The sequence below is a fragment of the Punica granatum genome, chromosome 5 (genome assembly GCF_007655135.1).
Source record: "Punica granatum isolate Tunisia-2019 chromosome 5, ASM765513v2, whole genome shotgun sequence".
Taxonomy (NCBI): Eukaryota; Viridiplantae; Streptophyta; class Magnoliopsida; order Myrtales; family Lythraceae; genus Punica; species Punica granatum.
The window spans coordinates 31,413,862-31,436,685 of record NC_045131.1 but is presented as its reverse complement, the minus strand read 5'-3'; the positions used below and the strand labels follow the sequence as shown (position 1 = coordinate 31,436,685).

Here is a 22,824-nt window from a genome sequence, read left to right as displayed (position 1 = left end):
ACTGGTACTCACGGAGGACGCCAACGACCTCGGTGGAGGGGTCGGGGTTGCCGATTAGCGGCCCCAACCCCTCCTTCACTTTCGATTTTCTTTGAGAACTAAAATGAAAAGCTGGGGATAGGAATAATAAAAGAAAAAAGTTTAGAACCAAAATGATTAAAAGTCTAAAGATTGAGGACTAAAAATGAAAAAAAAAAACTAATGTCGTAATCCCCTAAACTAACCGAGTACACTACAAGGGGCTAATTGTCCTCAACAAAAAACACAATGTGCAATTTGTCCCGACCTCAAATTACAAGAGGGATTTTTGTACTTTTCCCTAATTTTTAATTTATTAGTATTTTAGCTTAAAGGTTTTGTAGTTTGGAAATACACAAAATTATTAACATTAATAACTAAAAGTACTTCAATTGGTCTAATTTCAGTACTACAATAGTATTTAAAAATAATTAGTATCTTAGCTCAAACGTTCGGTATTACGGAAGTTCTTCAATCGGTCAAATTTCAGTACTACAATAATCCTTGGTATTGCAATTTTAAATATTTAGTATTTTAGCTCAAACGTTTAGTATCGTGGAAGAGGTACACACAAATACTAACATCAATAACAAAAAGTACTTTCGTCGGTCTAATTTCAATACTATAATAGTGCTTGAGTACTACAATTTAAAAAATATTTAGTATCTTATTTCAAAAGTTTGGTATTGCGCAAATACTAAATTTAAATACTAAAATAAGTATAATTTCAGTACTTTATTAGTACTTAAAATATTGAAATATCAAAATATTTAGTATTTTGGTTCAAATGTTTAGCATTTTGAAAGTATAAGCAAATATTGACATCAACAACTGAAAATTCTTCTATTGGTTTAATTTCATATATAGCTTCTTTTATGAAAGCAACAAAAGGATCGGCGAGCTTAGCGTGAAAGGCTACTGAGCTTTTCAAAGAAGAATAGGCTCCTTGAATACTGCAATTTTCAAATACTTTTATTGAAAAGTGTGGCATGTATTTGTACTATTTAAAATTTTTTCGATAATTTTCAGTATATTTATTTTCAATATTAAATTGGTGTTATTTTCTAAAATTTTCCATGAAAAATGGATGTTTTCTTAAATTGCTGTAATTTTTTTCTTCTTCTATTATTAGAAGTTCATATATATATAAATATATAAAGGATGTTTATAATTTAAAATTAAATAAGTATCAAATAAAAATTAAATTAAATAAGTATCAAATAATTATATTTTTTCAGTATTTTTCTCATTATATATTAACAATACTCAAGAACAGTAGGGAGGGGGGAAAAAACGCTTCCATTAGTTAGATGCATTGTTAGCAGAACTGAACCAAACCGGCCAATTCGACCGGTCGGTCCGAGAACTGGCGCTATGATCGGTCCGATTCTATCTGTGGATCCAAAGTGTATGAATGAACACATGAACCAAAGAACCACGTGATTTTGGAAGAAAACTCACGTGAACCGGCCAGTTCTATGGGTTCTCTTTATTTTGAAAAATTGTCAAAATAGCTATTACTATGAATGAATTAAACCTTAGGCCTCCAGACTATTACGATGAAGTTTTTGACCCACTAATCCACTGAGCCAACTTTTTGTTGTGCACTTTTTACCATTCCATTGTTATTTATCTAAGTGACCTTCCTAAATGTCTATTCATAATCATATTTTAATTGTTTTCTTAGTAATATTGTAATTATTGTATATTTATCAAATTATAATTATTTTCATTGGTAATATTATTTTTTATTTAATTTTAAATTAAACGTGCAGTCCTACTTATCGAGCTCCCGATTGAACCCATAAACTCGTGAATCCATACCTTGATCAGTTCGATATCCGATCCAATTCTGATAACACTGGTTAGATGCAAGGAGACGATGTAAAGGGGAAAGGGGAGAGAGAGAGTGCAGGAAAAAAAAAGGGGGAAGAGAGAGGAGGTTAGGAGTTAGTGGGTAGTCATGCTTATATAATTTATTATTTTGGCCCCAATTTTATGGTTATTATTAATTGAATTATATGTAATATAAGCAATTTGAGAAAGTAAATGCTAGACCAAAGGGGTCTTCTTCTTTTTATAATAGCATTGATATAGATATAGATAATCTTTATTTTGAAAATCGTAATTATTCAAATCGGTTTAAGAAAAGAAGTCATCGTTAATTTGCCTATATTAGTGGAGACAAGAGAGGCCCCATCACATGTGATGTCATTAACAGTGGAAAACTATGGCTCGAACAAAGAACACGAAGGAGAAAAGGGAGATTTTAAAAATTAAATATTTTGTTTTATTTATTACTACTTAGACGTAGAGTACACTTTCAAACATATTCTTTCAGTTATTTTACATGTTAAATGTCAGTGAAAATGCGAGATTTATCGAGATCTTTAGTTATCCAATTGATTTTGTATTTATCGAATGTTTGGATCATGTGAAATATTCAGAATTTATATCGACTGAATACATAAAATTCGTATTTAAATTCCTTTCAATTTGCTTTTATTCGTAAAATGGTGGTAGGGCAACCGGCGAGGACGCTGAGACCCCAGAGTGAGTTATATGTAATATTTTAAGCAAAGTTCACATTAAAAAAACACGAAAGAGATGCTGGATATTTAAGCAAATCTCAAATTTCTAAGTGCTAATACATGATTGCATATATACATATCCAACATATTTTCTTAATGACTATTTGTTGAAATTTTTAAATAGATATATGTGCATAGAAGATGAGTTTGGAAATAGCTTTTCAAGTGTCACTCTTCCTTTCAACCCATAGCCCCGTATATTTCTCCTCCACCGCCAAAGTTTTGTTCCCTCTAAAATGGCCTTTCATGCTTATAAGCTTTACAGTCCGGAAAAATCCGACCTTGAATGTATGCCTCCCCTGTGTGTCTCATGAATCTCGAACCTCGACAAACTCGGCACGATCAACCTGCAAAAAGGGGTAATCGAGAGGAATATTATGGAAAGATTTCCTTTCCATTGTAACTTATGTACATAGCCTTACATACAGTACTTAGGACACCCTAGTTTAGCCATAGATATTGCTTTCCTTTTATTTGTCGAATCTGGTTATATACATACCATTTTGGATGAATGAAACAGTAAAAAAATAATCTTTTCGCCCAATTCCGTTCTTGACATGATATCAGAGCGGTGGTCTTGAGGCCAACCGACTCACCTCATTGCCGGCTGATATAGTCGAGCTTCCATCTGCCAGCGATTCTTGCTGAGCATCTTCCTTCACGCTTCTAATCTATCCTGCATTTTTTTTCTCTCACATTTTTCTCTGATCCATCATCATGTCGAAAGCCACAGACCAGAATACTTCGAGTGGAGGCGTACCACTTGTCTATGTCTTCACTCCCTTTGATGGCCATGGTACTCAGGTTATTTCCTGTAAACTCAATGGCAGGAATTACAATACTTGGTCTCAATCGATGCAGATAGCACTACAGGCAAAGAACAAGCTCAGTTTCATTGATGGCAAGGTCAGGCTACTGACAGAAGGAGAAGCTTACCATGAGTAGTGGGTGACATGTAATTCAATGTTAGTCTCGTGGATTTTCAATCACTGGGATGAAGACTTGCAGAACTCTGTTGTAGGGGCAAGGAACGCAAAAGCGTTTTGGGACGACCTTAAGTAGCGTTTTTCTCAGGGCAACGAAACAAGAATCCATCAATTAAAGACCGATATTTGCCTGCTCAGACAGGAAAAGAGGTCGGGTTCCAAGTATTATTCGAAATTGAAGAGTCTTTGGGATGAATTAGACTTATACCTTGATCTTCCGACTTGTACTTGCAATGCTGGAATTCAACTTGCTGCTCACAAAGAAAGAGAGAAAGTACATCAGTTCCTCATCAGGCTCAATCCCGAATTTTCGACAATTCGCTCACAAATTCTGAGCATGGAACCCTTACCGAGTGTCAATAAAGCTCACTCCATGGCCGCACATGATGAAGCTCAACGCCTTATCAGCCAGGGCAGGGATTCTAACACTGAGGCGATCGGTTTTACGGCCAAGATCTGTACTGAAACTGGTAGTAGCTTTAACCCTAATTTCGGCTCGAACAAGGGCAATTGCAAGCCCCGTGGTCGTCCTTTCTGCGACTTCTGTTGGCATAATGGTCATTATTGGGCCACATGCTATCAATTACATGGGTATCCAAGCTCCGAGCAGACGAATCAGAGGACTTCGAAGGGCAACTCGTCAAGGCAGTCTCGACAAGGAGGAGGAAGGAGCTTTTCGCCCAATTCCATTCTTGACAAGGAAATCTCGATTTTCCTCTTCCGATACCTAAATGAGAGTGTGTAGGAGAACGAATAGAGAATTGAATTTAGAATTTAAGAGTACCTAGAAAGTATTTATAGAGGTTAGGGATATTTATATTGGATTATCGTAATCTAAATAAAAGTACGTGATTGCACGTAATATCCATAGAGAGATTTCTAAAGTAAAAGGATATTACCAGAATAGAGAAGATCGAGGTGGACTTCATTTGGTAAATAGGGTTGATATTTTTGGTTCCTAGCATAAGCCATGTCATTCCCATGGTTTGAGCGAGTGATAGATTGTAATTATTCAATGGACTTCAAGCTCACCCACCAAAGCATACTCCTAAGTTATTTTTATAGGTCAGAGCGGCAGTGAAAACTTGTTTATTTGGATTTTATGTATTCGGTGAAATTTGTATTTCGTAATATTTATCAAATTTGTTTTGAGAATTATATATTTTAGATCATGTTTGTATTTATCGAATATATGGAATTTGTATGGGAAAAGTCATGTACTATCGATTCTATTTATTGGATTTTGTTTTTAAAAAATTGGGATGTTACAATTGGTATAAGAGCCATTTTTCATAAAAAGTTAAACGATGGTGGGGCAAATCTTAGCGAGGACTTGAGTCCCTAACAGGGGATGTATGTGATACACTAAGCAAATCCCATGCCGATAAAATACGGGAAATCTGGGGTTTTTCATGGTACAGGCAAATGTTTTATATTTTTCAAATCTTAATTAAATTTTATCAAACATATAAGGGTAAATTACAAAAAAAAAATCCAAATTTTGTAAAATGTTTCAATTTTGTCATAAATTTTTTTTTGTAACAAAAAAAACCATAAGTTTTCTAAAATGTCTCAAAAATGACCTCCGTTATAACTTCCGTCAATTTTTGCTACTGATGGTGGGTCCCTTTAACAGTCCACGTAGGTCATACGTAGGCTAGTGGGTCCCTTTAACAGTCCACGTAGGTTACACGTAGGCAAAAATTGACGGAAGTTATAACGGAGGTCATTTTTGAGACATTTTAGAAAACTTATGATTTTTTTTGTTACAAAACAAAATTTAGGACAAAACTGAGACATTTTACAAAATTTGGATTTTTTTTTGTAATTTGCCCAACATATAAAGCTGAAGCTCCTCTATAACATGCATAAAGCCAGTCAGGTGTGTCTCTCCACCCGCGGTGAACAACCTTCCTCTTACATACATATATATATATATATATATATATGTTAGGTTTTTAATTTTTTAATTTTTATTCAATTTAACACTTACTCCCCTTGGTGTGCACCACCCGGTACTAGGAGTTCCACGGATACAATTAATTTATATTCAAGAGAAATCATCTTGCTAAGCTTTAAAGGTCTTCGGATCATGAACTTTCTCCAATCACAAGACTCGCAATCGAGATCTTTTTAAAGAGATAAGTGTTAAATCACCTAAAATCAACCCACCTCAATAAAAAAACCTATTTCAATTTATCACCAAATTAAGTAGTATCTTTTTATTTGTAATGTTATAAATATTCTTATATTTTTAGGTGAAATGCAAGATTATGCTAGTTTATTAATGAAAACTAACAAGATGCTTTTAATTAATATTGAATTGGCATAAGTAAAATTGGTCCATGTAGACTAGGGGTATGGAAGGCCTATTATATTGCAATTATGATTTTCTAATTGGGAATATGGAAAATTTAAATGAAGATAATTGGAAAAGATATTAGCTATACAGTATGTATGAAATATTAAGTCGAACTATATTTTGAAAAATTAGGATTTGGATCATTTACTATCAGTTGAGAATTATAATTTTTACGCATAAATAGTTTATTATTTGTTTTGATGAAAATTTTTTTAAACCAAAACATGGTCCGGGGATTGCTAGTGACAAGTTATAACGATATAATGAATTGCAAGTTAAATAATAAGTTTTTTTTTTCGATAAGTGCATGTCTAATTTTGGAGTTCCAATGTGATTCAATGCAACAATGCTGATATGATGCACCCAAGTTAAATTATTAAAGAGGATATAGTGTAATGGTGCACGTTCTTGTAGGGTAATCAAAAGATTTCATATTTGATATTCGGTGGGACTACCTGTACCCCTTTATTGATTATTATTATTTTTATTTCACTATGTTACATCAATGGATCTCCCTTATAATAAGAAAAATTATAATAAGTTATTCGACGAGTCACCTCACAAATTGCCATTTGACAATAGACGGCGTGTATAAGAGCCGAAATTTTTATAAGATGAATACACATGAATTTCCTTAAATATAGAGTGTATTTCAAAAAAGACACAATTAAATAGATTAGTACAAATGAATATCCATACAAATTAAAAATACTCAGAGAATTACAAATTTGAACAGACGAGTAAAAATCCCAATAAAATTTCACGAATCCACTGCCTTTTTAACTTGTAAAACACTGAGAATATATTTTGGAGCGTGAATTTGACGCTCAGTGAATAACCACAACCTAAACTAGTCGGATCATAACACGGGTTCAGTAATATTATAAAATTATCGTCGAGACCTCTAGAACTCAGATCGCTCATGTGCCTATTCCCAGCTCCCAATCGCAATGACGGCTTCACACTGGCAGCCTCTTTGCTCAAGGCAACCATTTCCTACTGCTCGGCTTACAACTGGCTTAGGGCGCCACAGGACTCACTGACTCCCATCAACCTCATTTACACAACTCAATACCTCACTTTTCATTTCCAAATATCATAATCAATTATATAAAAATACAAGCATGATCCGTGATACTGACATGATCATGACAATGCAGTTCTAAAAATATCGATATAATAATAATAATAATAAAAATACTAGTTTAAGAATAGGTTACTCACCTTGATAATTCCCCCAAACATCAAAATACCGAAATCAATTGTTCGCTATTTTTCTCAAAATTTCTCACGTTGCTCTCGGCTTTTCTCTCAAACGGCTGAAACTTGAAATTGAAGGAAGTGGCTGAGAATTGAACGAGCAGCAAATTTATATTGAAGAAGAGGACATGGCCGTGGAAATTGATTCATCCTAGTGGACCGCGGGGAAAGTGAGGGGTTGAAAGAAAATGGACACATGGAAAGCAAATTGTAAGCTTATCTACATCAAACAAGAATTATACTATAAATCAATTAATAAATTTTGGATTGAAATTGCAAAAATTAGAAATTACACGTGAATGAGAACATGAAATTTGGGATGTTACAAACTCCCCACCTTTAAAAAATTTTGTCCCCAAAATTTCAAGTTCCTGAAAATAGATTTATACCCCCATAGACTCAGGAGATCGAAAAACCTACGTTCTAATACCATTTGTAAGATCCGAAATTTTTATAAGATGAATACACATGAATTTCCTTAAATATAGAGAGTATTTCCAAAATGACACGATAAAATAGATAAGTACATATGAATTTCCATACAAATTAGAAATACTCAAAGAATTGCAAATTTGATCAGACGAGTAAAAATCTCAATAAAATTTCACAAATCCATCGCCTTTTCGACCTGTAAAACACTGATAATATATTTTGGAGGTGAGCTTGACACCCAATAAATAATCACAATCTAAACTAGCCGGATCATAGCACGGATTCAGTAATATCATAAAAATATCGTCGAGACCTCCATAACTCAGATCGTTCCTATGCCTCTTCCCAACTCTCGACCGCAGTAGTGGCTCCACACTGGAAGCTTCTCTGCTCCAAGCAACCCTTTCTTACTGCTTGACTTATGACTGGCTTAGGGCTCCACATGACTCACTGACTCTCATCAATCTCATTTACACAACTCAATGCCTCACTTCTCATTTCCAAATATCAGAATCGATTATATAAAAATACATGCATGATCTGTGAGTAAGGAGTGAAACTTTTCAACTAAGGTGAGTAACCTATTCTTAAACTTTTCATCCGTGAGTTGAATCGATCAACTAAGAAGTGAAATTTTTCAACTTATTTAATAGAAATAAAGTTTTTTTTTCCTCTTTCGGCATTCACCCTTTTCTCCAAGGCGATATACTAAACTTTGACGATGGAGTCATCGAGCTCCTTATCAGTTGGATTGTCATGTTGAGAGGGCCCACAAAAAGCTGAGACAGAGGCAGTTGCTTAGCCGTGTGAAATTGTTCCATTTCACCACCAAGGTGGTAGCCCAGCTGGTAACGAATTTCGTCTTCCAAATGGGAGGTCAAGGGGTCCGAACTTGACTTAAACACAGAAGCGTTTTCGTTAATAGACCCTCATCATCTACCCTATAAGAGCTGTTTTGGTCCACTGTGCGTCTTGGTAGGATCATGGTGACCTAGGGGAGATATGTCTCGCTAAGCCCTTTACCCATTCAGACGAATGAAACATTTCATGATGACTGTGGAGCCTCTCTGGTCTCCAGAGGGGGTTGCTACGCTAGTCTCCCCCTCCTGACCTTTTATTAAGCAAAAAAAAAAATATTTGTTCCATCTCTCCATGGGTCTTGTTCTTGAGAGTGGGCGTAAATAAGGTTTCACGTTCTATATTCAGTGAGACTACATGTGCCCATTTATTAATTATTAAAATTTTCATTTCATTATGTTAAATCAATGACCTCTCTTATAACAAAAATAATAATAAGTTATTCGACAAGTCACCTCACCAACTAACATTTGACAACAGATAGCGTGCCTTGTATATTTTGCGATTTGAAAAAAAAAAGGAAAAGAAAAAAACAGAAGAAAAGATATAGGATTCTGATCCACCTCGGAGCAAACTAACTCATACATGGTCGGAACCAATAACATGTGAATGTTGTCAATTTATTGTGAGCAGGGCGTTATTGGCCATGATATCAGTATACTGCTTTTTTTTCCCTTTTCGGGCCTGGTATATAAAAGTCCATAGACACTTACTAATTCAATTCGGGCCGAATCAATCTACTAAGGAGTGAAACTTTTCAACTTATTTAATAGAAATAAAGTTTTTTTTTCCTCTTTCGGCATGCACCCTTTTCTCCAAGGCGATACACTAAACTTTGACGATGGAGTCATCGAGCTCCTTATCGGTTGGATTGTCATGTTGAGAGGGCCCACAAAAAGCTGAGACAGAGGTAGTTGCTTAGCCGTGTGAAATTGTTCCATCTCACCACCAAGCTGGTAGCCCAGCTGGTAACGGAATTCGTCTTCCAAAGGAGAGGTCAAGGGATCGAAACTTGACTTAAATACGAAAGCGTTTTCGTTAATAGACCCTTATCCTCTACCCTATGAGAGCTATTCTGGTTTACTGTTCATTTTGGTAGGGTCATGGTCTCCAAAGGGGTTGTTATGCTGGTTTCCCCCTCCCAACCTTTTAATCGGCAAAAAAAAAAAAATTGTTCCATCTCTCCATGGGTCTTGCTCTTGAGAGTGGAAATAAATAAGATTTCATGTTCGATACCGATGAGATTACATGTGCCAATTTATTAATTATTAAAATTTTTATTTTATTATGTTAAATCAATGGCCTCCCTTATAACAAAATTAATAACAAGTTATTTGACAAGTCACCACACCAACCAACATTTGACAACAGATAGCGTGCCTGGTATATTTTGCGATTTGAAAAAATAAAAAAGAAAAGAAAAAGAAGAAGAAAAGATATAGGATTCTGATCCACCTCGGAGCAAACTAACTCATACATGGTCGAACCCAATACCATGTGAATGTTCGTCAATTTATTAAGAGCAGGGTGTTATTGGCCATGATATCACAATATTTTTTTTTCCCCTTTTCGGGCCTGGTATATAAAAGTCTACTATACGCTTATTAATTCAGTTCGAGCTGAATCGATCTATTAAAGAATGAAATTTTCTAACATAATTTTTTTTTTAATTTACATATTCAAATTCTAGAATTTATTTAATAGAAATAAAGTTTTTTTTTCTCTTTCCGCGTGCACACTGTTCTCCAAGGCGATACACTAAACTTTGACGATGGAGTCATAGATTTCCTTATCGGTTGGATTATCATGTTGAGAAGGCCCACAAAAAGCTGAGACGGACGTAGTTGCTGAGCCGTGTGAAATTGTTCCATCTCTCCATGGGTCATGTTCTTGGAATTTATCGGCAGTTACTAAATTAGGCTCCCCTGAATCAATCGGTCAATCCACTCCAAAGATAGTAGATATAGATGTATATATGTGTGCATGGAATGGGGTCCGACCAGGCCCACTGACTGGTCCTCGAACCAAACATATCTTATATAACTAAAACTCTTGCGCATATTATCACATGTCAACTCTTTATTTTTCTAACTTCTTTTCATTTATTTTCTTTATATTTTGTTATTTTACTTATCCATACTACAAATATTAATTAGCTTTATTTGATAAATTAAAGTTTATATAATAATAATAATAATAATAATAATAATATCAATTGTTATTGAGGTCATTGGCCCTTACATGTAAATCCAAGATATCTTCTTTGCACAACCGATGTGGGATTCGGGGCGTGACGATCATTTTATGATATTTTATATAAAATCTAAAATATTATTATAAATTGAGAATTTATAATTTTCATGAATATTATCGAAACTAGAAAATTGGATTTGTATAAATTAATTTATATACTTGTAATATTATTGTCGGCTAATCAAAAGGTACACAATCAAACAAACTTTAATTTTTCCCTTGTAATAGAAAGAAGCACTTCCAGTATCATGTGGGTATTTAGAACATTGACTCATGGATAATTGGATCGGAAGTTCTATAAGTATGCAAAAATTTGAGGTTGAGGTATAAACGGTTAAATTTGAATGAATAAATTTGTCTATATATACATATTTAATGCAAATCGACCAATTTTTTGTTATGTCTACGCCACCAAAATATGTGCATTATACAAGCTAATGAGTAATGAAACTAATAAAAAATAAGATATACATAAACTAGTTTAATCAGAACCAACAGTATGAAAAATTCAATAGTCAGGCAAAAGATAAAATATATTTACAAATACAAAATAATAATCATATTTATAACTGTTTCGCGTAAAATCAAGCAATCCCACTTTCGGCACCGGCTAGGTGAATTTCTTACGAGATCGATGTTGTCAGGCGTGCCGGGACGCAGTCCTAAGGATTGGTAGTGAAACTACCAGCCGATCTCACAGTGCTAGAGCTTTGCACCATGGCCTAGAGGTTCGTAGGTCTAGTGGGCAACTGGGTTTTGGAGAGTTGTTCATGGAAGCAGTGGATGACGAATGAAGCGCAGAAGATTACGCGGCTCGATGATTTAGTTGCTATGATTGTCCCCAAATACAAGTGAGTGCTAATAAGGATGATGTCAAGAAACGACTAGAAACTGATTTTTGTGCTTTAGCTGGCTAGTGAGGGGCTTGGATAGCTTCATGGCTGAGTTAGCCGGAAGTGGAATGAGGCGTTGGGTCCAGCTACTAGGAGCCGAAAAGAGTAAGCTTGGGTCGGGACCTTAGCTCACGGAGACCTCCTTGATCGGAACCAAGTAGGGTAGAAGGGATATGTCGACGGATTGGCGGAATTGCCTCAAAAGGCTATTGCATGGTAAGGAAAGGGTGCATGAAAAGTAGATATTGTAAGGTGCGAGTGCAATAAGTAAAGATAAAGATAAAGGTGTGTGGTGTAGAGCCGTTTTGTGATTGATGTTGGGGGTTTAACAATAGACAGACTTAACTTTTATAGGCTAACACACATGAGTGTCGCCCAAGATAATGGAAAATGGGAAATAACATAGCAAACTAAGCAATTAGCTAACCTTGGGACTACATGGGAAATATCATCCACTTATTGCCTAAAACAATAGACTAATGAAAGAAACAAACATCTAACTGATATTTGGAGAATAATTCTCCATTTATTCCTAATTGCTAATAACATAAAGAAATCAAAATGGCAGGAAAACTCCCAAATGTGCAGCAGATATAATCTCCTTTTCTTGGCAATTTCGAAGACATCTCCTTCCTTAGGGATTTCTACCATCTTGGAGTCAAATATTGCTTCCATATAATATCTTCTTCTTCTTGAAAACTCTTGTATGGAGACAATTAAATTTGAAATGTCCCAAGATTTAGGGATCTTGCCAACCTTGGAGTCGTCCATATTCATTCTAGCCTGTGTTTGAAAACTTCTCACGATTTCCATCCTTTGAGCAATCCCACCCTATGCAGCTGTCCATGATGGGGTTTTACCGCAAGTTTGGGTCGGGTTGGATTTTGCCTCTCAGTCGTGGACTAATCTCCTTGCACGAGTTGGTCTCGTAGGCTACACACATCTAGGCCCCATTTACTGTGAAGCGTGGAAAATGAGTGTAAATAATAGCATCGATCTATTTGCCAACTGCAAAGCGCATGTTTGCTTCGTAGTTTGTTCTAAAGCATTTGTTCCTTCCTACAATATTGTAGGACCGACCCTGCAAAGGCCCGAAGAAGTATCTCGCGCTAATGGAACGAATGATATGCACCATTGATAGGGTCGACAACAATTGCACTGGAATGGCCTATGGACCCCAGCCTTACACCCCATGTGGGGGGCCAGGGCTCCGCGAGCCCCTCCCTAAGGCTAGGAGTCTGGTGGACCTTGACTGAGCGTAGCTTCGTGGGCCTCGACTATGGGCTGTTATGGGCCCGACCAGGCCTCCATTAAAGTAATGGGTCTGCCGGCCCAAGAACAAGAGCCACATTAAGCACGCCTGATTAGAGATCAAGGTCCTACCAGCAGTAGGTTCAAATTACAAAAGAGTATGTCTTTACGAGTTTTGCTATAAATATACGCATCAGTAATTAAACCGATACGATGTTTGTTTCACATTTAAAAAAGTTGCCTCTTTTTCCCAAATAATTAATTTGAGCAGGGGATTCCTTTTTTAATTCCTTACCGATCTAATTCATGATCTAAGTCATTGGCCTAGTTTTTAGGAAGATTTCGAAATTCCAAACCCATTGTATTTCCACATCAACCATATAAATTTTCAACCAGTAAACCTCATTAACCTCAACGAAGGAGGAGTCTTTGGTAAGTCAGTTTGGCTTTGAGACATTATTCCGTCGATTGAACTCTCTCCCGGGTTTTCCGAAATTGCAACATGAGCTGCCAATGCCCTGTCAAAAGCCAATAATTCACATGGAATAGCTGCATGAAAGGGAAGGATCATTTCTGGGAAGAGTACAAAAACCCCCTTGTGGTTTGGAGTTGGGAGAAATTGCACCATTTGAATTTGTTATGGACAATTAGCCCCTTATGGTGTACTCTATTAGCCAAGGGGATTACGACGTTAGTTTTTTTTTTCATTTTTAGTCATCAATCTTTAGCATTTTAATCATTTTAGTTCTAAATATCTTTTCTTTTATCATTTCTATCCTCTACTTTTCATTTTTTCATCTTAGTCCTAAAAAGAAAATCGAAAGGAAAGGAGGGGTCGGGGCTGCCAATCGACGACCCTGACCCTTCCACCGAGGTCGCCAGCATCCTTCGTGGGTATAGGCGACCTCGGTGGAGGGGTTAGGGTTCGCCAATTGGTGGCCCCCACCCTCGAATCGACTAGGGACTTTGAGTTGGAGTTCCCGATCAATTCGCGGACTGGGGCCACCGACCCCTCCACCAAGATTACTGGCGTCCTCCGTGGATACCGGCGACCATGATGGAGGGATCGGGGTCACTGATTGGCGACCCCAACCCCCGAATTGATTGGGGACTCCGAGTCGGAGTTTCCGATCAATTTGTAAGCTAGGGTTGCCAATCAGCCACCCCGAACCCTCTATCAATGTCACTGGCGACTTCGGTGGAGGAGTCAAGGTCACCTATTGACAGCCTCGACCCCTCCTTCCATTTCGATTTTCTTTCTAGTACTAAAATAAAAAAATGAAAAGTAGATGATATAAATGATAAAAGAAAAAGGATTTAGAATCAAAATGATTAAAAGGCTTTGATTGAGGACTAAAAATGAAAAAAAAACTAATTCGTAACGCCCTATGGCTAACGGAGTACACAACAGGAGGTTAATTGTCCATAACAAAAGCATATGGTGCAATTTGTCCCGACCCCAAACCACGGTAGGGTTTTTGTACTTTTAACAATAATAAAGAATGCCCTTTATGTACTTACTACTGTATTCATTGCAGTCCTCAATAGATTAAAAACAAAAAAAAATCAGAAATGAATAGAAAAAGTTTATGTTGGAAGAATCTTACTCCTTAATAGATCGATAGGGCTTCCACTGGATTAGACAAAACTAATTGGACATCCAAATACCTAGGTGGATACAAAAAGAAATACCAAAGGTGCACCAATGCTGCATTTTTTTTTCAACAATCAATGAATATTCATTAATGACAAAAATGAGTACAAGGTAAAGTGACCAAGAGAAAGATGACAGGGTATAAGAAAGTATAGCTACTGAAAACGAGAAGCAGAGTTATAAAAAATCATATAAGTAAAAATATAGTTATAGAAATCCTTACATTTGTTGTAGACCTGCTCTCGACGCCTTGCAACAACTTTGTATGGGCCCAGTCAAAATCGGGAAACAGGGTTAAGCGTAATCCACAGAGACTGCTAATATGTGGAGACTGATGAGTAGAGTCAATAGGGCCTTAGACCAGTACTCGGCGCAAGAATAATTCAACCATAGATCGAATCGGCTGCCATTCATCACCACACCTCCGACCAGCTTCAAAGGAGGATTAGAAACCTAATGGCAACAACTAGCTGGGAAGGCCACATGGAACCGACCAATCCAATAAATTGGGGACTTCTCTGACAACCAACCAATCCCGCCAGTAAGCATCGACCAACAACCGGTGATTCTGGCCATAAATCTATCGGCAAAGTTGCTTCAGGCAGCGAAAAGGAGACAAAAAGAGTGGATCGATCGAAAGTCGACCAGATCTGGCCAAAAAAACAAAGACTATGCCAGGCCAATCGAATTTCTTGCTGATCAACCAACAAAATCTCAAGTGTTCAGCAGGCACAGCAAGATCAGAACAAGCGCCGATGATTAATAATTTGTCTCGAGGACAAGGAAAAGCATGGAAAACATTGCGCTTAAAGGGAACAGGGGAGCCAAAGATAAAAGAAGCTGCCACCAGAAGAAGGGGAGAACTAGTTGAACAAGGTGATCAGGGAGGAGGAGGGAACCGCCACAGCACCACTAGTCATCGGCATTGGTCCATGTAGGGTCGACCACAGCAATCGACCTTTAAACCCTAGAACTGCAGTCGATTTGAGGCGAACCCACATCCGCAATCAACGTGACCTCGACAGGCCGGGAGTGCCCTGCTACCTTAGTCGACTCAAAGACACCTTTATCCTACCGTTGGTCAGACTGCCGGAGAGGGAGAGGCATGATCACCAAAGGGGAGGGGAGATCTTACACCACATTCTCCATGCTAGACACCAAGATGAGAAGGAAGGCCACTGCAACAGTCGAGGGCACTATCAACACAGTCACCGCCACAACTATGTGCTGGTGTAGGAGAGAGATGACACCTCAACTGCAGGGGAAGGACTGAACTTTAAGCCTCGGGAGGAGACGATGTTGGACAAAAGGTGGAAAGAATGGCACCGTTGATGCCTTCTCCACAACTCCGGTTATTGAGCCACCAGACAGGGATAGAGGGGGGAGGGGAGAGCTCATCGGAGAAACAAAGACCATTTGAGGAGAGAAGGGTCACCCAACTATCCAGTGGGGGAAGGGTGGCGCTGGACGCACTGGTGAAGGGTGGTAAGGGTTTTTTTACAGAGGTGAGGAGAGCGACAATTGAAAGAACTTTAATTAAAAGAAAGAGGAGTGTTTTTAACTACTACACCCACACCAACATTGCATTACGTATGTGTTTAGACACCTTCTACAGTGTTGAAAACACCTTAATTAAAATAAAATATTAGATGGAACTTAAAGAGATGGCAAAGTATGGTTGAATCCTCACTCGTAAGGTGATGTGAGTATATTCGATTATAAATACACTGTACATGATTATCAAAGGAAAATATAAAGCACATAAATGTGTATAATACATGTCTAAAGTACAGTAAGTATAAATGGAAAACTATGATTTCATATCATCCTTTATTACTCCTCAGCAAGCTGAACGAGGAAGTCTTCACGTGAAGCTTGGAGCAAATATCAGCAAAGCGGGATGAAGATAAACCTATTATGAGTCCATCAGCTAGCTGATCATAAGAATTGATAAATCGAATAAGAAGTTACTTGTGCATGAATCTTTCTCGCACAAAGTGATAATCAATCTCAATGTGCTTAGTTCTGAAATGAAAGATAGGATTCGTTGTAAGATAATTCGCCGAAACATTATTACACCAAAGAATAGGAGGATAATGTTACGATATTCCTAGTTCCTAAAGAAGAGATTGTAACCAAAAGATCTCAACATCTCAGCAGTAGAGTTTGCAAGACTTTTATACTCGAACTCAGTACTGGACTGAACGACAGTCTGTTGTTTCTTCAAGCTCCAAAAGACTGGATTTGAGCCAAGGAAAATCACAAATCCACTAACTGATCGACGATCATCAGGATTTCCGGCCCAATCCTCATTAGAAAAGTCATGAATAGATTATGTAAGACTGGGATGAAGATGAAGTCCAAAAGTGATGGTTCCCTATAGATACCGCAAGATTCTTTTCACAACCTGCCAATGAGTAGTGGTGGGACAGTGCACGAACTGACAGACCTGATTAACTGCATAGGCAATGTCAAGTCTAGTGAGAGAAAGGTAATAGAGATAGGGATCCTCAAAGAAGCTTCCATCATTAAGAGAGGAGTCGAGACCTTGTGGTAATAGGTGAGCTAACAGGCTTGCAATCTAGCATGGAGGTGCAAGCAAGGATGTCATGGATATACTTGGACTGAGTGAGATGGAGTCCAGTGGAATTCCTATGAGCCTCCATGCCAAGAAAGTAATGAAGCGAGCCAAAGTCTTTCATAGCAAACTCCTTCTGCAAGGCAGTGATTATGGACTGAAAAAGGTGCTCCTGGAGTCCCTGTAGAATGATATCATCAACATAAACCAAGAGGTAAACAATATATTGTGGTCCCCAAAGTATAAAAAGAGAAGAGTCAGCCCTTAGAATCTGAAAAGCCAAGCCCTAGGAGCTTGCTTAAGCCCGTATAGAGAACGACGGAGTCTGCATACATGATCAGGACGAGATGGATCAACAAAACCAAAAGGCTAGACCATATAGACTTCTTCAGTGAAATGTCCATGAAAGAACACATTCTTGACATCCAATTGTCGAATAGGCCACCAAGAAGAAACAACAATTGAGAGAATTGACCGAATAGTAACCGTCTTAATAACTGGACTAAATGTCTCTAAATAGTCGACCCCTTCCTTCTAATTAAACCCTCTCGCCACCAATCGAGCCTTGTAGAGATCGATGGTGCCATCGAGTTTCTATTTGATACGGTAAACCCACTTACAGCCAACGACATTCTAAGCAAGAGATTGTGGAATAAGATCCCACGTATGATTTTGAAGTAGTACTGTATACTCCTCCTGCATTGCTGCTCGCCAAGCAGAATGTTTGCATGCCTGAGCAAAAGACTGTGGCTCCTGTAAATCTGTAGACATAGTGAAAGCAGAAGGGTGACTGGAAATCATAAAATGAAGAGGAGAAAGAGTTCCATCCTTGGATCGTGTTGTCATCTTGTGAGTATTCTGAGGAACAAGTACAACATCAGAACACTCAGTATCCTCAACCGGTATTGTAGAACCTGCAGACTGGTCAGGAATCTCAAGAGTAGTGAATCAATGGGAAAAGTGGAGGAGTTACGAGAATCATGAAATGGTAGTGAAACAAACGGGATATGAGTGATGATGGCACCAGAAGAAGAAGGATTAGACATACCAGCAGCACATATGGGCCCATAGGAAGATCTTACAGCTCTCTTCGAGATAGGCAACACTGTCCTGTAAGGAAATGAATGCTCATCAAAGATTACCTTAGTTGACGGGAAAATTCGACTTGTGACGGGATTAAGGCACTTATATCCCCAATATTGATAGGGCTACCCTAGAAATACACAAGGTTGAGACCAAGGTTCTAACTTATGACGAGTGTAGGAACAAAGATATAGATAACAAAGACATCCAAACACTCGTAAATTGGAATAGTCTGGAGTATGACCATGAAGGACTTTATATGGTGGTTTGAAACTAAGGGACTTTATAGGCAATCAGTTGATAATATACACGGCGGTTTCAAAAGCATAGTCCCAGAATTTCGTAGGGAGCGAAGAATGAAAGAGTAATGAGAGACCTATATCAACGATATGATGATGCTTACGTTCAGCAGACCCATTTTGCTGAGGTACATGAGGACAGGAGATTCGATGAAAGATGTCATGACTCTGTAGTTCAAATTGAAAATCTATAGATAGAAATACCTTAGCACCATCGAACTAAAAATATTTTATACGATGTCCATAAATATTCTCATTTTGAAGACAAAATGTACGAAAAACACGAAGTACATCATAGAACCGGGAGAACTTACTATAATCATCAAGGAAATGAATATAGTAATGATGCCCCAGTATGTGAGGTAACTAGTGCAAGTCCCCAAATATCAGTGTGAATAAGCTCAAATAAAGACGTGCTCTTATGATGAGTCGAAGGAAATGAATTATTTATTATTTTGCCTTGTTGACAAGCAGAACAAACATAGTCAACATGGTCATTATTGAGGGAACAAAAGGAATTCAAAGCACAACGAACAATGGGAAAGGATGAGTAACCAAGACGCTGATGCCATAATATACTGGAACTAGATGTGGACATATGAGCCTGAGGACTATCAGTGTGTCTGTCTCTTGGGTGGAAGCAATAGAGATTGTCCTTAACTGAATCACGCATAAGCTCCTGGCGAGTGTGAAGGTCCTTCATAAGAAAACAATCTAGGTGAAGTTCAAAGAAATATCTATTATCCTTGGCAAACTTAGATATAAAGATAAGATTTTTAAAAATATGTGGCACATACAAAATATGATTTAAGTGCAAAGAACATTGGAAAATTTGAATAGTGGAGGAACTATAGGCAAGAACCGAGAGTGCTTTACCATCACCTACAAAGACATGATCTTATCATCACGGAGATTAAGATTGGATAAATCGGATGTCACATGATGTGTTGCACCTAAGTCCATATACCAATCGAGATCATGGAGTCCCGAAGAGGAGTCGTGGGTTAGATGAGCCTGAGCCCCAAAAACTTGACTAAGTTGACAAACTGGTGCGATGTGACCGAAATGATTGCATAATTGACAGAAGACAGCGGATCTGGGCCCAAAGTACTGAGCCAAGCCAAGAGCATGGCTACTACAAGGAGCTGGGCCACGAGCAGCATGGGTAGATGAGATGGGCCGGTTTTGGAAAGGCCCAGCAAGCCTAGCAACCAGACGCGGGTCGCGAGTCTGACCCGCGTGCAACCTACCCAATCCGGAATACACGGCCGACTTGAAAGTCGAATTATATTGCATGTCGGAACCGAAAACTTCTCCTCCTCCACCTGACATCTAATTAGGGTAGAATCCTGCACTCCCCGATCCTTCTCTAGTGAAATGCTTCCCAGAACCACCTTTACCTTTTCCTTTCCTTCCTTTGTCATTTCCTTTTCTACTTCCATTGCCACGACCTCCATAATTACCATGACTATTGGCATAGTTGATCTCGATTGGGACTAGACCGAGAATACCTGAGAGAGGGGCCGAAGAAGAAGTGACCGAAGGAGCGTTTTGGACTGCTGCATAGAGGCGTCGCTCCTCATGACTGACCAGAAGGGATTATAGTTCCTCAGTACTCATGGTGAGCATTCTTTCCAACTGGGCAAGCACAATCAGGACCAAGACCTGTGTAGATTCGTCAATTAATCTCGGCAGGTGTTTTTGGCTTCCCTATTTGTGAATAGCGTAAGGCATGCTCTTTTACTTCTCCAATGAATTTCGCCATTGATTGGTCTCCCTTTTTTCATGTCACGCCATTGTTGATCAAGGAGATCCTCTTGTGCAACAGTCTGAGTGAGAAAAGCAGTGGCGAGAGATCTCTAAGCTTCGTAGGACGTCTTAGCGGAGAGGAGGGTTATAGCAATTTCCTCCGCAATCGCCAACATTATGCAGGTAAGGGAAAAATTATCCCTTGACTGCCAATTAAGATAGTCCGAGTTTAGTGTGATTGTTCCATCTACCCTAGTTATAGTCTTGCTCGATACTGTGACTTTGCCTTCGACATAATCGAGCAATCCATATGTAGTAAGTAGAGAAGTCATTACTTCTTTCCAATAGAGATAATTTCTGCCATTAAGCTTGACAGGTATGATTGGAAAGGATGGAGGAATAGTAATAGAATTTGAGTAAGAAAAGGGAAGAACTATGAGGGTCGAGGAGGAAGAGCTGCCAGCCATTTCTGCAAAGAAGAAGAAGATAGGCGAGTTAGAGGGATAAGCGGAAGCAAGCTAACCAATTGGGAGTTATCCGGTTAAGGCTCTAATGCCATAAACTAGACGCCCTCTATGAGGTATCCTACCTCAGTGAGGACAACAAGATCTCCTCTACAGACCTTCTCTCATAAACCCATACACCGCCTTTTCTAAACAACCGTCATTCTCTCTCATCAGATTCATCCGACAGCTCATCCGTCAGTCTCCTCACCGGGTTAAGGAATATGTCCAATCTACAAGGTTTGACCAACATCCTATTCAGGCCTCGGAAGCTGAATAGTTCGTGACTCTCTAGATCCCTCCAGAGTTTCCATGGCAGTGGATCTCTCGGGGATATATGCATCTGCACTTCGGTGCGATTCAACTTGCCCTCAGTTACCATGACAGGAAGGGTTCGCCCGTCGTGGCACGCATGGCTTTGCTGGACACCAGATTTCTAGAGTACCAGCATGTCTACATAAGGACGATAGAGACTACCCTTCACGCAGGGACAATCTTTGTCACCCTCTTCCCCAACTTCAATATGGCTCTCTCAGATCCGCGGCTTTTAATAGCCCTCAAGGTCCAGCTCCAGATCACTGGAGCCCCACAGGTTCAAGACTCTGTAGCGGCCACTCTTCACTACCAGATGGCCTACTGAGTCTAGAACCATGCTCTGGATCTTTTGCTCCTAGGGTCCGAAGATGCCCTCATCATCTCTGTGGACTCTATGAACGCACCAACTTGCGTCCATGTTCCCAGACAGATCTCTAGAGCAGACCTCGTGAAACTACTCCCAAAGACCTGGGTTACGAACTATGAGCGTCTCCACTAGAACGCTCAGCCGATCCAGTCCTCAGAGCCCAAGTTTAGAAAAAGACCATACGGAAAGGTCGTGATCTCCTTCGACCACCATCATGTTGAGAACCCAGAGTCATCTGCTCCTCTCATGTTCTAGACCATAATGATGATGCGGCCTGCAGAAGAAGGAGTACGTGACAACCTGAAGGCTCAGAAGTAGATGCCTCCTATTCACTCATTTTTTAGTAATGGGATGCCAGTGTATTTCTTCCGAGAACCAGGAGGAAAACACTATTATTGGGATATCTGCGACTGTGGTGACTGTAATGTTTGCCACAAAAAGAAACGAAAGGAACCTCCTTGTTCGGAGGAGACCCAAAAGAAAGCAGATCCCAAGCCAGATCCGAGTGCCGACGAAAGTTTATTGACTGTTCTGAAGAAGAAGGTGCTATCCTCCTATAAGCCCATTCTCAAGTGGGTCAGGAAGCAAAAGTGGGAAATCCTGAAGAAATTCGGGACTATCTCAAAGATATGGTGCTTGCCTCTATTTTTGAGAGGCTTGTCCACAAGATGGAGTAGGAAGGTGAAATAGCTGTCATTCCACAAGCAGCTCTCGCCTGTATGTTTCGCCCGACCTCGCCAAGTTATGATGAACAGTTCCCCCAGTTGGGACAGTTTACAGATGGCGATGGAAGGCATACTCATGCCTTTAAAGTTCCATACCCCACATATCGTGATGAAAGGGGAAACCCTAAGTCCGTTACCCGAGGAGAAGCTGTCCTTAACTGATAGTCTAAAAATGCGATATCCCAAAACCGTGTACTCTCCTCTATTGGAACTAAAGTGGACGCCTTAACTTCAAAGGTCAACCAACTTGACAGCAAGGTTGACAGGCACCATCAAGAAACTCAGTCACTCCTCCGTACACTCCAAAAGCATCTTAAGGAGATCCAGGATACCCCTCATATCTCCTATTTCCATATTGATCTGGATCGAAAGGATGAGAGATTCGCAAGCTCAAAAATCAGATTGCGATTCTCTCTAGAACTCAAGCACCATCACTGCCAACTTCCTCGACCACAAGCATCTTCAACTTTTTGGAGAGACCAATTGGAGAAAGAACCAGGCCGGCAAGGCTTTCACTGTTCTCTCCTTCTTAGGAAGAACAGCAACCTAAAAAGGCTACACTTGTGGAACTAAGGGAAAAGGCAAGACAGGCTACAAAGGCAGCCAAAAGAAGAGCAGAAAGAAAAAAAGAAAGTGTATGAAACCCC

The 22,824-nt window shown here is 38.9% G+C and overlaps 1 long non-coding RNA gene across 2 annotated transcripts; it reads right to left on the bottom strand.

The window, feature by feature from the left end:
- Positions 1-2,606: 2,606 nt before the first annotated feature.
- On the bottom strand, positions 2,607-7,472 carry LOC116207029. 2 transcript variants are annotated; one of them, XR_004156842.1, is made up of 6 exons: positions 7,182-7,472; positions 3,946-4,322; positions 3,804-3,846; positions 3,546-3,725; positions 3,206-3,421; positions 2,607-2,956 (listed from the first exon to the last, which is right to left on the bottom strand). It is a non-coding gene; the product is annotated as an uncharacterized LOC116207029 (long non-coding RNA). The 2 variants fall into 2 exon arrangements; XR_004156843.1 differs by lacking the exon at positions 7,182-7,472 and adding an exon at positions 4,495-5,110.
- Positions 7,473-22,824: the final 15,352 nt, after the last annotated feature.